Consider the following 16,921-nt stretch of genomic DNA (forward strand, 5'->3'; position numbering starts at 1 on the left):
AGGAAGGATTGTAGGAGCCAGAGAGGTTGAAGTCACCAGGAGATCATGGCCTGAAGAATCACATAAACAGGGCTCATAGGGGCTCACAGAAACGGTAGCAGCAATCAGGGAGCCTCTGTGGGTCTGTGCTAGGCCTTCGGAATGCATGCTGTGTTTTTTTTAGTTTGAGATGTTTTTGAGAAGTGGGGGTATCCATGACTCTTTTTGCCTGCACATGGGACTCGTTCATCCTACTGGGTTGCCTGGTCCAGCCTTGATATGAGAGTTTATGCTCAATCTTATGTTTAGAAGGAATGGAGCTGGAAAAATAGCTGAGAGCTTACATCTGATCTACAGGCATGATGGAGACAGAGAGAGTGAGAGAGAGAGGGGGAGAGGGAGAGAGAGAGAGGAGAGGGAGAGAGAGAGAGAAATGGGAATGACGCAGACTTTTGAAAGTGCCATTCCTACTCTTCAATTACAGACCTCCTTCAATAAGGCCACATGTGATCCCAATCCTTCCCAAAGAGTTCCACAACTGTAGACCAAGTATTCAAACATATGCGCCTATGGGGTCCTTTTTCATTCAACCTACCACACATGCCTCTGCTGAGCCCTCACGGACTCTTAACAGTCTGAAATTGAAAACCATTTAAATGTCTTCTTTTATAAGTTGTTTCGTCATAGTGCCTTTCCATAGCAAAAGAGAAGAAACGGAGACAAAGCACATGGTGACATGAAGCATAGTTCACTGGTGTGAGAAGAGTGGTTTTCTGTAGACAGTCATGTCCACACTGGTTCAAGAATAAAAACAGGTATGAATTTCAATATCAATAGCATGTTATTTCAGTGGGAAAATGATATACAACGTGTTGTTTTATAACAGTTGGAGGGAAGAAAACTGATTGTCTTTACAGATGTGAACTAATTGCAGTTAACTTATAGATATTTTTCATTTGCTTGGACATTGCAGATGTGGAAAGCTGTGATGTTTTCTGCACGATTGACATGTACCTGTCTCATTGGAAATCTCATTCTCTGGGCATTGCTTGCAGTCAAAGCAACAGGCAGCCTTACCCTCTTGGTGGGTTTTCCTCAATACAGGATGACAGCTCTCACTGCATACAGACTGAGGAATCTGAGAATAATAAATGAATGATAGCAAAGGGCCATGTTTTATGCAATCTGCAATAGAATGTTTTGGAATATATAACTGTTAATATTTATGAATGCAGATCATTGAGATTTTTGTTGCTAAAGTGAGTCATTCACAGGCCCATGTGGTAAATGCTTAACACTAATGACATCACTTTGTTGGAAAATTGTTGAAAAATTATGAGATGAGGCATAAAAGTAAGAATTTAGGTCATTGGTAACATGTCTTGTTGAAACTACAAACCTATTGTCTCTTGATTCCTGGGTAGAAAGGCAAAAAAATTTTTTTCTTCCATGATAAGTATTCATCTTGTCTTCCACAGTAGTGGTTCATCTCAGAACCATCGTGGAAACCAGTCTAGGAGAACTATTCTGAAAGGTTTTCTACATTAGGTTACTTGAGGTGAAAAAACCTCTCTGAAATGGGTGAACTCGAGTTATTGGTCCTGGTCCCTAATTAATGTAAAGGAAGCAAGAAGCAAGGATGTTAACAGTAGCTTTCAGCTATGTCTGCATCCTGACTGTTGATGCAAGGTGAACAACTATCTCTACCACCTTAAAACATGACATCCTGCAGTGAATGAATATACCCTGAAAGAGTGACCCAAGGAAGACCTCCCATACTGTTTGTTAAGTAGTTTTTTTTGGAACAGCAAAATAAACAACTAAGACATCTAAATATTTCCATCATGTTCTTCTATCTTGACAGGGGTTTAGAAGCAAAAGGCCAACTGACCATTGGCTGAAAACTTTCAAGATGGGATCAAAATAAATCTTTTGTCAGATGATCTGTGATAATGATGAAAATCCATATTAAATAAAATGGCAGATTGGAAAATAAATAGTTCATCCAGAAAAATTAGATATGAAGAGAAGTTTTTATTTTGGTGGTTATTATGTGTCTATAAATGGGTCTTATGTAGGTATAAATATGTTTTTGAAATTTACATACAGGTCAAAAATAGCGAAGTAAGATGAAACACACTTCTGTTAATCCTGTGGCCCTCTGTATCATGTAAGAAGATAAGGACAATTTCTGGCCCTCTGGAGCATTTGGAGAAAATGTTCCTACTTTTGTATTTATCCGAAGACCTTTTGGGAAATTCCAAAAATTGAGAATGTCATATTCTGCATGTGATTTCCTTTTCCAATCCAGAACCACCTTGTTTCCAGCATGGTTGATGAATTTAGTGTTCTTTAAAAAATGGTGAACCTGGAAGATATGCATGCTGTTATGCTACATGAACTCCAGAGACATACAACAGAGGCAGAATTAGGCAACATCTCTTCGTGATTTTAATCCCTATTGTGAAAAGCACCTTTAATACAGGTATCAGTCATATCAATCAAGTTATATCCAAGGATAATGGAAACATCACTATGGTTCTAAAATATTCCAATTAGTTCCATTAGAAAACTTAGAACCAAGCACTCCCAAATCATATATGTGCATGGAGCAAAATCCCACCTTCTTTTAAAATATAGTTATACCTCAGCATGAGAGATGGCTTTGATGTTAAGAGCACTGACTGCTCTTAGAGAGAACTGGGGTTCAATTCCCAGAACCCACAGGGCAGCTCACAACCATCTGTAACTCCAGTTCCAGGGGATGTGACCCCCTCACCCAGACATAGATGCATTAAAAACACTAATTTCATAAAATAAAATAAACAAAAGTAAAAGTATAGTCACTTCCAATTATGTTTTGAAAATATTTAGAGTTTCACTACGTAAAATAATAGATTTTATGAGTGTTCATTTATGTAACATAAGCATTTTAGAAGTATCCATGTCCATTGTTGCAATTCTTTGTCTGTGTGTTTTCTGTTGTGTGAAATCCCTGGGGTTAATGGACATTTCATATTGAAGAATTTACCCTGGAAATATTGTATGACTCCTTGCAATAAAACTACATATCGACTTAAAACAGATTCTTCCTTGCATAGTCTCTATCGTAGATTTTGAGAAAATAAACTAAACTATGTATTGTCTAGTTTTAGTGCATTTATAAACCCTTAGAGTGGCATCTTGCTGATGTTATAATACCACAGGAGTGACATTACCTGCCATGGGAAGAATACCATCTCTTATCCTTTTCCATGAGATTGAAATTGTACTTGACTGAGAGTCATCTCATGTAGACTGGGTCACAGCATACACTGCATTGTACACATAATATCTCTCTTCACTCATGGCCATGACAAATATGTTCCCTGGCAAGAATCCCAAGGAGGCATTAAGCAGACAGTTATCCACCTTTTTACAATCTTCCCTCAAAAAGGAGCAATTGAAGAATGAGTGCCATAATACATGAAGATAAATGTCTTATGGGTATTTGTAAGGATTGGCTTTCTGGATGAAGTCTGTAAAACTAATAATCTCTGTAGCTGGAGAGTTTTCTCTCTGGGTTCCGCCAAGCCCTGGCAGTCTGACAACCCACTTATAAAATAAATACACAGATGCTTATATTATTTAAACTGTTTGGCCTAATGGCCCAGCCTTCTAGTTATATAGTTCTTACATCTTTAATTAACCCATTTCTATAAATCTATACTTTGCCATGTGGCTCGTGGCTTGCCGGAATCTTCACATGCTGCTTTTCATGGTGGCAGCTGGCAGTGTCTCCTTGCCTCTGCCTTCCACTTCCCAGAATTCTTTTATCTGCTTGTCGTGCCTATACTTCCTGCCTGGACACTGGACAATTAGCATTTTATTTATACAGAGTGATATCCACAGCACTTCCCCTTTTCTTTTCTTTTTTAAAAAGGTTTTAACTTTCATATAGTAAAATTACATATGACAAAACAGTTATCTAGCAAGATTTATAGTTACAATGTCTAGTCTATTTATAATATCTAGTCTATTTGTATTTGGCAAAACTAAAGAAGATATTCTATCTCTCCTATATTTGTGAGTCTAAGGTTTCATATCTAACTTATCTTTTGTCATAACTGAGGAACAATCTAGTCTTCAACTACATCAAGATCTTCAAACACTTAAAGACCTACAGCATATGGCATTTAAAATATATTTTAAAAATTTAGACTTTCTGTTCAGTGAGACATGACTGCTCCTGGCAGCACCAATTTACTTCAGAGAGGAGAATGGGCATCAAAGACATTCTATATGGAGTTTATCTTCTTGGCAAAAATAGCCATTTGGGCAAGAAACTGTTCTTGCCTGGACTACTTGATTGACTAGACCTGCAGGACCCATAGGAAGGTAACCACTGAACTTTGCTTGGCAAAATGGTCCTTCAGGTTCATGCTTCACAGATGAAACTTTCGGAAATTCTACAGGACATAGAGAGAAATGACTGAGAGAATCTAGGCCTGTGGGTTGAAGACAGATGCCCCAAATTTACAAAGCAACATTAGGTGACTGTCCAGGCTAATAGTTGTCTCTGTCTAACCTGCAAGACTTCTGAAAGTTGTTTGTGTCCTTCTTCCAGTTCTTGGATAATATTATATCCTTCTGGGGTCTTTGATGTAGTTGAAGATTACCTGTCTATCTGAAATATATCTATATATACCTAGAAAACTTAACTAACATGCTACAAGTTTGACTATCATAGAAGACTAATTAATCTGTATTTCTTAATTATCCATTACAACCTAAATGAGTTACATAAACATAATACCTCAAATGAGATTATATATACAGTATAACAAAATTAACTTCAAATTTGTATCAATAAACTAACATCCATAGCAATGTAAAACAATTCAAACACATTTTAGCTCTGTAAAAGCACCTTCATTAATCTATCCTTTTATCCTATCATATCTATACTATATCCCCTTTTCTTCTTTAGAAAGAGATCACATTTATAATCAATCTGATTTAAATAAAAACACCTTTTTTTTCTCTCTCCCACACCAGAGGGCTCTTTTGATATAGGACATAAGAATCTCTTAACTTTTTTTAAAGCAATATGTTTGGGTTTAGAGAAGGAGCAAGCCAATTCCATCTCCAAAGCCAGCTTGGTATATTAGGGAATTTGGGCGTAGCATCTCTTACTACTTCCTGCTGAAGGGGGAACTGTATATTATGAGGACACAAAGAAAATTTTAGGCTTATAGGGTAGTCCGTGAGGCTGTATTGTCTGAGCCAGTTGCCTTGAAACCATTCTGGATGTTAGATCATCTGGGCCATGGTGTCATCAGAGAACTTTCAGGGGATCTTGCCTGGTCAAAACTGTTGTATCTTAATCTGGAACAAATCCATAGCCTCTTGCTTTTTGTGGAAACAAATGCAGGGCCTCCTTTCCAAAGCAACATATTCTTAGATCCAAATTTTGAAGTCAAGTTACCTTTAAAATATCCATATTGGTTTAACACAACAGCTTTTATGATCAAATGTTTTTCTGCAGTTAAAAATCCCAAAGACAATACAATCCAGATTCTCTGTGTAATATTCATCTTTATGTGGTTTATTTTTTTATATTAATTCTACTGTCTCTTTAAAGACTTTATTTTTAAAGCTATGTATTTATTTATATAACTGTATATATCACCTTTTTTGTCTCTTTCAAGTTTAGGTATATTTTACACACACTGTAAACTATTATATCTGAATCTGTCTTATTGTGAATCCATTGTTTTAAACTGCAGCATTTGTAAGACTGAAAGGGTGCTATGGCTTCTGGCTCCGCCAACCTCAGCTTCTAAAAGCAGTGGTAAATTTACCACCAGCTCTAGGAGCCATCATGGGTATATGCTTTTATCCAAGCAGTGTGAGTACATGGTGGCTGCTTTATGTAGGCTTAAACTAAGTTTCTATCATTTTATTTACCAATAAAGACTGAGAAGTCAGATGTGAGAGTGAAAATCTATTAGATCAGAGAGACCAAAGAGCATCCATCTGAATTTCCTGTTTGACTAGAGACCCAGCAACAGACACGTCTCTCCATTCATCCCAAAGCAAAACAAAGAACCAAATTCCATGTCCCACACTACCCCTTCCTGTGCTGTCTCTCTATCTGTATTCCTGATTCATCAGAACCCTCTATGGCTAATCCCAATCAAATATTTGCAGGCTCTACCCCACTGAACCAAGGTTGATTTTACTTAATTAATGCATACACACTACAGAGTGATTGATATCCTGCAGGAATACAGGCAATGTTCAGATGTATTATAGTGGTATGACTGCTCCACCCTTCCTTCCCCTTCTCTTTCTTCTAAGCTACAAAAATATACATGTATCAACTGTGTCTGCTTTATTTCCCTATCCATGAAGAGTTACTCAAGCTTGCTCTTTTCCTCACAGACGGCTGATATGTCACCAAGCAGAGATGACATCATGTCTTATCCCATCACCTTCACTCACCTGTGGAAATTTGTAAAGATCCAGCAGTGTCCCTACGTATTCAGATATTGCCCATGATGGTCCTGTAAGTACAGCAGCTGACATGCCATCTCTTGTACACCTATATTTAGGGATGCCATAGCCAGGGCCTGAAAGTGAGCCAAAAAGAGCTGCCAGAGTGGCCCTTTGACCATTTGGGACATTATGTACCCCAAATCCCAGGGATGTTTTAGGTAAAAGATAGGGATTACTGTTGATCTCCTCAATGGCAAACATCATGGCCAAAATACATTGGTAGTTCCTCAACTTGAACCTGTACAGAAGGTAGAGCAATATTTAGGAGAAAGACTTACATACAACCATAACATATGTGCAAGCAAATTGAAAATAGATTTTTTCATACAATATAATCTGATTACAGTTTTCCCTCCACTAACTCCTACAGGTTGCCCTCAATTCCCCTCTTGCTCAAATCTATACCCTTTCTTCCTCTCTCTTATTAGAAAACAAACAGGGCTGGAGAGATGGCTCAGAGGTTAAGAGCACTGACTGCTCTTCCAGAGGTCCTGAGTTCAATTCCCAGCAACCACATGGTGGCTCACAACCATCTGTAATGAGATCTGGTGCCCTCTTCTGGCCTGCAGTCATACATGCTGTATACATAATAAATAAATAAATCTTTAAAAAAATGCTACTCACATCACCAGTGAGGCTACCTGGAAAACGGGACCCCAAGAAAGACATGGAGAGGTGGATGAGATCTGCATGGACAGCCTGGACATGAGTGGGAGCAGTGAGGGGCGAGGGGCGAGAGAAAGAGAGCAGGAGATCCTAGCTGGATCGGGAAAAGGGAGGGAGAACAAGGAATGGGAGACCATGGTGAATGAAGACCACATGAGAAAAGGAGGAGACAAAAAGCTGGAGAGGCCCACAGAAATCCACGAAGATGCCCCCACGAAGGACTGCTGGCAGTGGTTGGGAGACAGCCGGGACTGGCCTACTCTGGTGATGGGATGGCCAAACACCCTGATAGTTGTGTTATAAGCCCCATCCAAGGACTGAGGAATCTGGATGCAGACATCCACATCTGGGCCCCTGGTGGAGCACTGGGAGTCTAATTGGTGAGAAAGGGGAGGGTTTATGTGAGCGAGAATTGTTGAGACCAAGGTTGGATAAAGCGCCGGGACAGATGACCAAATGAATGGAAACACATGAACTATGAACCAAAGGCTGAGGGGCCCCCAACTGGATCAGGCCCTCTGAATGGGTGAGGCAGTTGATTGGCTTGATCTGCTTGGGAGGCATCTAGGCAGTGGTACCAGGTCCTGGGCTCATTGCATTGGTTGGCTGTTTGAAGCCTGGGACTTATGCAGGGACACTTGGCTCAATCTGGAAGGAGGGGACTGGACCTGCCTGGACTGGGTCTATTGGGTGGATCCCAGTCCTCGGGGGAGACCTTGATCTGGAGGAGGTGGGAATGGGGGGTGTGCTGGGGGGAAGGGTAGGGGGGCAGGAGAGGAGAGAATGAGGGAATCTGTGACTATTATGTGGAACTGAATAGTATTGTAAAATAAAAATAAATAAATAAATAAAAATAAATAAATAAATTCCAGTTCCAAAAAAAAAACAAAAAGAAAAACAAAATTTCATTCACTGATTCGAATGCTTATTAAAAAATTTTGTAATTTTTCCCATGTTGTAATAAAAAGAAAAATGCATTTCTAAGAAAAAAGAAAACAAACAGGTATAGAAAATCATGATAAATTAAAATGAAAACAAACATGTCAAAATTGGATAAAATAAATAAACAGAAGAAAAAATCCAAAGAAAAAAGACAAGAAACACAGGGAGGAAAAGACACATATTTTCATACACAGAAAATCATGAAAAGAAGTAATCAGAAACAGTAATTGTGCACAAAAGTCATGAAATCTTAAAAATTTAACATCCACAAATGCCATTAAGTTTATTTTTTGTTTTCCCTCTACTACTGAGCATGGGGCCTGACCTTAAGAATTGTTTGTATACCCAGGGAGACTTCCTTGAAAAAAACTAGTTATTGTATTTGCAACTGGTTAGTGATGGAGGCTTGTGACAACTTGGAGTTGGCTTCTGTATTAAAGATGAGAGCTTGTGTTCACTACCTCTCTCAGTGCTGGCAACCCATCTGTTTTAGTGGTGCAGGCCTTGGGCATCCTTCCCAGTCTCTTGAGTTCATATGTGTATCAGTCCTGCTATGTTTAGAAAGTCTTATATCCTCAGTGTCTTCGACTTTCTCTGACTCGTATAATCTTTCCACCTCCTCTTCTATCGGGTTCCCTGAGACCTGAAGGAAGGGACTTTAAGAAGACATCTCATTTAGGACTGATTGTTCCACAGCTGAAGGGAACATCTCTGATGATAACCGAGTGACACAATGATCTATGAATATTGCAGAATATCCTTAGGAGACATTACATTGCTACATGTCTTTAGCAAAACAATAGTACTTAGTTTCCCCCTGGTTCCATGGCCTATCTTGTTTCAAGTTTTTGACATTCTGTGAAGGGTTGGGTTCCATCTCATGGAGTGAACTTAAAATTCAATCAGATAGTGGTTGTTTAGTCCCACAAGCTTTGAGCCATTTTGCACCAGTATATCTTACAGGCAGGACATCGTTAGAGATTGGAGTGTCTATAGTTAGGTTGTTGTTTACCTCCATGCATTCTCCCTGCAGACTACCCTCCAGTTACATGAACACTAGTGTATAGGAGCAAAGATTTTAGGTAGGCACTAGCTCAACTTCTCCATGTTCAATGAGACCTGTGGTGTTGTCTTTATCAATGGGACTTTACCATCAATTTGTGGAGAGCAACCAATAACTTTGGCAGTAGCCTGGGGTGTTTGGGCGTTTGCAAGGGGGGGGCTGTTTGATAACAATTCAATAATTCTTCCCCAAACTGGAAGTTTTGCCTGTTGGTGAGAAATATTTGGTTGGTAAGAAAAATGGGCTTTCTCTCCCATTTTTTGGTGATTTCCTTGAGATTTCTTTCATATGTGTATATATTTTAAGAAGCTGCTACTTTATTAAATTCCTATATGACTTAAGAGGCTCTTTGTTTTATTTATTTGCTTTTATGCTAATATGTTGTCTATTTTAGAGAAAATTTAATGGGCTACAGAGATGAACGCATATTTTTTTTTGTTTTTGGTTGGAATGTTCTATAGATATATGTTAAATCTATTTGATTTTTCAGAACTCCAAATATAAAGCTCCACAAAAGAAACTTCCTATGTTATAAAAGAATAGTGATAGTTAATATACCGAACCAAGAAAGAAAATGGAAAGCTACAAATGTGAATGATCAAGTTTTATTTAAAGGGAACCCATCAGAATATCAACAGATTCTTTCAGTAGATACTAGAAAGCCAGAGTAGATTGGGATGATATTCTACAAGTTATGGAACAATTCCAATACTCCCCAGACTACTATACCCACCAAACTATCAATCATAATGATAGAGAAAGGTAAACTTTTCATGATAAAACGTGGTTGAAGAAAATTATGGTCAATAGACCCATTTGCAAAAGGCAAATGAAGGAAAAGTTAGGTCTGAAGCAAAGGATAGACTTATTTAAGTTGGCAGAGTAAAAAATAAACAATTCCAAAAATTGTTACTGAAAAATAAGTCTGAATAATAAACCTCTCATGATACATCTTAAAAAAACAAACAAAATCCCAGGAATTAATATATACCATTCAATAGTAACTTCTAATATATGTGGTCTCATAATATTACTTATGAGAAAAGGTAAAGAGGTTTAACCAGAAAGCAATACACAGGATTTTAGCGGTCTCTCATAAACACAATTTTCAACTAATGATAGCCCCCAAATTAGCATTAAAGGATGGAAAAAAGCTTCCATGCAAATGTAACTAAAAACTAAGCAGGCTAGAGAGAGTAGGGATACTAGGAACATACATCAACATAATAAAGTCAAATTATAGCAAGCCTATAGCCAATATCAAGTTAAATAGAGAGTAATTTAAGCAGTTACACTAAAATCAGAAACATGAAAGGCAGTGTACTCTCTCCATTTCTATTCAATATAGTACTTGAAGATTTAGCTGTATCAATAAGACAAGTGAATGAGATTAAGTAGATATAAATTGGAAAGGCAGAATTCAATGTATCAGTATTTGAAAATGATCTGATAATACACATAAGTGACACCAAAAATTCTATCAGAGAACTACTACACCTGATAAACCCCTTCAGCAATGAGACTGGATATAAGACTAACTCGAAAAATTTAGTAGCCATTCTATATACAGGGACAAATGGACTGAGAAAGAAATCAGGAAAATGACACACTTTTAAATATCCACAGATATTAAAAATATCTTAGGGTAACTTCAAGTAAGCAACCAAGCATTTGAAGACTTGTATGAGTTAAAACTTCAAGTCTTTGAAGAAAAATGTATAAGAAGATATCAGAAGATGGAAATCGTACACTCATGATTTGGTAGGATCAACATAGTAAAAATGGCCATCTTACCAAAAGCAATCTGCAGATTCAATACAATCTCCATCAAAATTCCAACAATTCTTTACAGTTCTTTAAAAAACAATATTTGATTTTATATGGAAAAACAAAAAACTCAGGATAGTTAAAGGAATCATGTACAAAAAAAGAACTCCAATGGTATTACTATCTCTGATTTCAAACTGAGCTATGAGCTGTAGTAATAAAAACTGCATGGTATTGGCATAAAAACAGATAGGATGATCAATGGAGTCTAATTGAAGACCCAGACATAAATCTACACACTTTTGGACACCTGATTTTTGATGAAGAATCCAGAGAGACATAATGCAAAAAGAAATCATCTTCCACTATGGTGCTGGTTTAAATATGTCTGCATGTAGGAAAATCCAAAATGATTGAAATTTATTGCCCTGAATAAAATTCAAGTCCATGTGTATCAAAGACCTCAAAGTAAAACCAGACACATTGAACCTAACAGAACAGAATGAGCATGGAACTTCTGTTTTCTATTGTGTTTTGGTCTCTTTCTAAGAGGTTTAAAGTTTTCATTGTAGAGTTCCTTCAATTGTTTGGTTAGATTTATTACTAGATAGTTTGTGAGACTCTTGTGAATGAAAGTATGTTTATGAATTTCTTCTCTGTGCATTTGTTATTGATGCATAGAAATGATATTTATTTGAGCAAGTCGATTCTCTGCACAAATTCCTGAATCAGTTGATCATTTCTAGATTTCTCCTGTAGAACTTTTGGTATCTCTAATGTACAGCATCATGTCATTCACAAATATGGATAGTTTGACTTCTTTTTCTCTCTGTGCCCTCTTTGTCTTTCTTCTCTTGCCTTATTGCTCCAGGCAGTACTCCAACCACAGTTCTGTAAAGGAGTGGGCAAAGTGGGCATCTCTTTCCTCTTCCTGACTTCAGTGGCGTTGCTTCATGCCTTTTGCCATGTGAGACCAGGGTGTCTGTGGGTTTTGTTCCATGACACAATGTTAAAAGTTTACTTTGGGTCTTTTGCAGAACAATAAAATAAAATGCAGATGGTATTCCTCCCCTGGTGAACACTACAGCAGCTTCTCTGTAGATCATTGTGCACAGATGGTGAGAGGGTTCCTATTCTGAAAACAACTCAGCTTTAACTAAATAGCACCTTACATCCAGTTTTCTTTACCTTGATGAAGATTATTGTGTCTCACCACAGGTTTTAATAATAATCGAATCTCTGATACCCTGTAATTCTTCTCTAGAAATTGGTTGGTTTTTGAAGTAATAAAATAAGAATAGGTTAACTGTGGATGGGCTTCATATTATTTGGTTTCTTTAATAAATTACAGCCTATGTCATGGCTTAGATAAAGAATAAAGTGTTGTAACAACAATGCAAGGGTGTCTAAGGTTGTCTGTAGTGGATTGCAAGAGATAATTCTTTCTCCATCCATTTCAGAGCATAAAAGACACAGCGAAACCTTTTTATTCTCAATGTTCCAGGATCATTGGGTCTATCCATCTTTTGTAAGAAGATACAAATTTTTAATTCTGTGTTACAATCATACTGGAAAAAGAATATCAGTAAATAAATGGGTGAGTTCATGAAAGATTGATTTTAAGAATGACATGCCTTATACAATTCCTTCAATACAATATGAGGTGTTTGTTGTTGTTGTTGTTGCATTCCTGTTTGGAGTGTGAAATTAGCTGTTTAACTTTAGCTCTCAGATCTCCATAATACATTCTATGTTCAGTCCTATGCATCCTAAAACAAAGTTCATTTATCAATATCAGAAGACAAATGTGACTAGCTCCTAGACATAACATGCTTGTTACATAAATGAATGAATAGTAACTTTGGTTATATGTATAAGGCTTCAAAGAGATCAAGAAAATAAGTACTTTTATCATAGAAAGGTGATTGTTTCATGATGCTCACACATAGTTGAGGGGTTGTGGATTTTTTAGCATTTGACTTTATTCTTTTATTAGACAATTTAAATTTATATAATGACGAATTAAAATCAAACTCATCAAGATAGAAATGAAAGTAACCCTCTATAGGCTAGATATGGTAACAACTGGCAAGGCAGGATATGCCTTATCTCTAGTAGTGGCACAAATGTTATGTTGGCAACCAACTACTTTCTTATTGAATTCAAGGTGTGCTCAGTAGACAGAAATGCATTTATGGTGATATAATATGGCTAAGATCTCCAAGGGCAAATCACTTCTATTAATTATCTAAGTGAACAGAATATCAAACAGTCCTCTAAATTCATTTCCATATCCCCTGGTTAGTGCAACTCTCGACACAATTAGCAAAGCACATTTGTGCAGTGTAGAGTCGTTAATACAGATACCCAGAAGTCATCAGTGTGCAGAGAAAAAGTGACAGTTGAATGGTCAGCCACATCTAGAAATATATATCAACCCACTGACAAAGGCTCAGGGACCACCATGAAGGAAGACAAAAAGTTTTCAAGATTCAGAGGTTAGGGATCACCTGATCAAAACAGTATCTTCTGTACAAAATAGTACTGCTGTACTCATTAATTAATATTCTTTGATATTATATACTCAAAGTGGTAATCAAAGTATTATATAAAATTGAACCTCAATAAAGTGTATAGACATATGCAACACAGCAAAACCCACAGAACACCACAGCACACAAAATAACATTATGAAATAGAAAGACAAGTTCATTTGTAGAAAAATTTAAACTTCAATTCTAATAGAACACAATCAGTAATTTTGTATTTTCAATAAAAGGTGAGTCTACTCATCTATGTTTTGAATTTTATATAAGGTATGGATTCTGGTTACTAATTTTTAATTATAGGGTTCATTTCTGTCAGTAACAGTTTTCTCATTCATGAACTCCTTTAAAGTTTCATGTCATCCCAGTATGTCCTTCCCTGACCTCACACTCCATCCTCGCTCCAACAAGACCCTCTCATTTCCCTGTGTTCTCACGCCCCATTCCATGCCCTCCACCAGCCCCTCCAACCCCAGCCCGGTCAATGCAGATCCCATCCACTTCTCCTTTGCTGGGCTATCTATGTGTTGCTCCCTGTCAGCTAGCCTCTCCGAAGCTGAGGACTGCAGTCTGGCCATCTCTTTCCCTACATTATTGGAGTGAGAAGAAGCAGGGTGCCGGGGAAGCTCTCAGGAATCCACAGGGATGATCCCACGTTGGACTGCTGGCAGTGATGAGTGGGTGCCTGGACTGGTCCACTCTGATGACGGGTCTAGTGAATACCATAGCTGTCATCATAGAGCCTTTATCCAGTGACTGATGGGGGCAAGATGCAGGGATCCACAACCCAGGGTCAAGCTGAGCTCTGCAAATCCTGTCATGGGAGAAAGGAGGGATTCTGAGGGCAGAGGGATGTTGAGATCATTATGGGAAGACATGCAGAGATGACCTGACACACTAGTGGAGACCCATGAACTGTGGAATAATGGCTGTAGAGCCCCCATGGAACTGGCCTAGGCCCTCTAGATATGAGAAACAGTTGTTTAGCTTGAACTGTTTTGTGGACACACAGGGTGGGGTGGGGGTGGGAGAGATCAGGATCCTTCCCTGGTTCACGGGCAGGCTTTTGGGATCTTGGTGCCTGTGGTGTGGAACCTTGCTCAGACTTGGTGCAGCAGGGAGGGGCTTGGACATGCCTGGGGTTGGTATTCCAGGGCTCTGCTGACTTCCTATGGGAGAACTTGATTTCTAGGGTATGGAGATGGGGTGTGGCTGGGGAGAGAGGGTTGTGGGGGTGGGTAGAGGGAGGAGGTGGGATCTGTGGGTGGGTAGATCTGTCGGGTAAGTAGAAAATTTCTTAATAGAAAAATGGAAAAAAATGAAATAATTAAATGTGAAATAGAGACCTTGGTTTCCTTAATTTCTCAGTAAAAATACTAATATAAATATTATGTAGCTTTAAATACTTTCCTTTATGAGTGGAATTAGAATTATCAGAACAGAAAATTTACAAATATAACCACATAAAAAAACTTGAGGACTAGATGAAAAGACATGGAAATGTCCAGACACCCTGATTTTTCTCAAATAAAAACTTTAAATAAGTGCTACATGAACACAAGCATTCTGATGCCATGACTGTCAGACTGATAGCCAAGATGCTAATTAGTGGGTAACATTTCCAATATAGACACTTTGGACAAAGTTATTCATGTCTCAAGTAAGAAAGAATGAAAAGACACAGTATTTTATCATGCTACTTAAAATGACACTAACTTAGAACTTATGAATGACTTATATCTGGAATTTTTCCATTAAATATTTTCAAACTATTGTTGGGAAAGAGTACTGAAACCATGGATGCTGGGATATTGAGTAATTATATCCTAGGGACTAGAGAAGCAGCTGATGAGTGATGAAATGTTCCTGTTTTCTTTACTTCCCCAACTATAATCAATTGGTGGTTCTAGCAAGGCTTCTAACTGCCATCTTACCTGATAACCTTCAATTCTTAGCAACAACAGCAGTTGTACTAAAATCTTATACCAAGGCCAGCAAGTTGTCTCGGTGGCAAGAGACACAGATAGACTTGAGGCTATGAGACCAACCCCAGGATCCCACAGTGACAGGAGAGAATAGATTCTGAGAACTACCCTCTGACTTCCACACCCACACTTTAAATATCTGTATTTAGACACAAATGCGTGCATGCATGCAAACACACGTATACACACAAATTAAAAAAATAATAAAAATTCATACCATATAAGGTTGTGATTTCTTAGTCTTTCATAAAACACCTACCAGAAAAATTGCCATGCTAAATGATCAAATGTTAACAACAAAAACAACTTGGCATAATTGGGAAAAAAAAACTGAATTCCCATTATCTTCATTTTATACAGCACTCTAGTTTAATCAGGCAATGAAAAGAAAATTTGATTGTGAAGGAAAAAAAATAAAATTAATGTTATTTCCACTGGATGAAACTATAATGGTTAGAAAGTCCAAAATTTTTAACTAAACTAAAGAGTGAATGATGAGCTTAGCAGGTCGATATGACTTTCAGCATAACTAGGGGATATTGGAAATTCAATGCCACATCCCCAATAAAGTAAATATTTAAAAAGATTATTGTTACATTGTTTAGTAACAAGGTATAGCCAAGCCAGTAGGGACTCAATCTCCCCCATTATTAGGAGACCTCATGAGGATCCCCCTCATGTATTTTAGAAAGTCTTCAATGCACTAGGTTTCTATACCATCCATCAACTGCTCCTCAATCAGCTGTCTCTCCCTGGATTCCCTTCCTCAACCCAATTTCTCTCCATCCTGCCCACCTGACACCCCATTCCTGTCCCACCATCCCCATTCTATTTTATTTCTCCCCCTGAAACATTCACACATTCTCCCAGAGCCTTTTTTCTATACATAACCTCTCTGGGTCTATGGATTACAAGTAGGTTATCATTTATTTAATGGCTAATACCCACACATAAGTGGATACATACCATATTTATTGTACTGGGCCTAGGTTACCGCAGTTAAGATGTTTCTTTTTTCTAGTTCTATTTTTTTTGTCTGTAAATTTCATGATTGACATTTTTTTGAAACAGGGTCTTTCTCTGTATCTCTGGTTGTCCTGGAACTTGTTCTGTAGACCTAGCTGTAATGAACTCACAAAGATCCCTCTGCTTCTTCCTCTTGAGTCCTGGGATTAAAGTCATGCACCACCATTGCCCAGCTGATGTTGTCATCTTTTAAAGAGCAGAGTAACACTCCCTTGTGCAAATTTACCACATATTCTAACATATGACACATATACACATATGACATGAACTCAGAAGATAGATAATTGTGCTGAGTAAAAAAAAATCAATAGTAAAATGAGTGACAAATGTGGGTAATAAAGGAGCAATCACCAGTAAAGTACATTGGTACACACATATGAAAACCCCACACTAAATCCTATTATGTT

The 16,921-nt window shown here is 37.8% G+C and overlaps 1 pseudogene; it reads right to left on the reverse strand.

The window, feature by feature from the left end:
* LOC114685600 overlaps positions 1–16,921 on the reverse strand; it is a 71,538-nt pseudogene that overhangs the window by 12,170 nt on the left and 42,447 nt on the right.

This window comes from Peromyscus leucopus, unplaced genomic scaffold (genome assembly GCF_004664715.2).
Source record: "Peromyscus leucopus breed LL Stock unplaced genomic scaffold, UCI_PerLeu_2.1 scaffold_1098, whole genome shotgun sequence".
Taxonomy (NCBI): Eukaryota; Metazoa; Chordata; class Mammalia; order Rodentia; family Cricetidae; genus Peromyscus; species Peromyscus leucopus.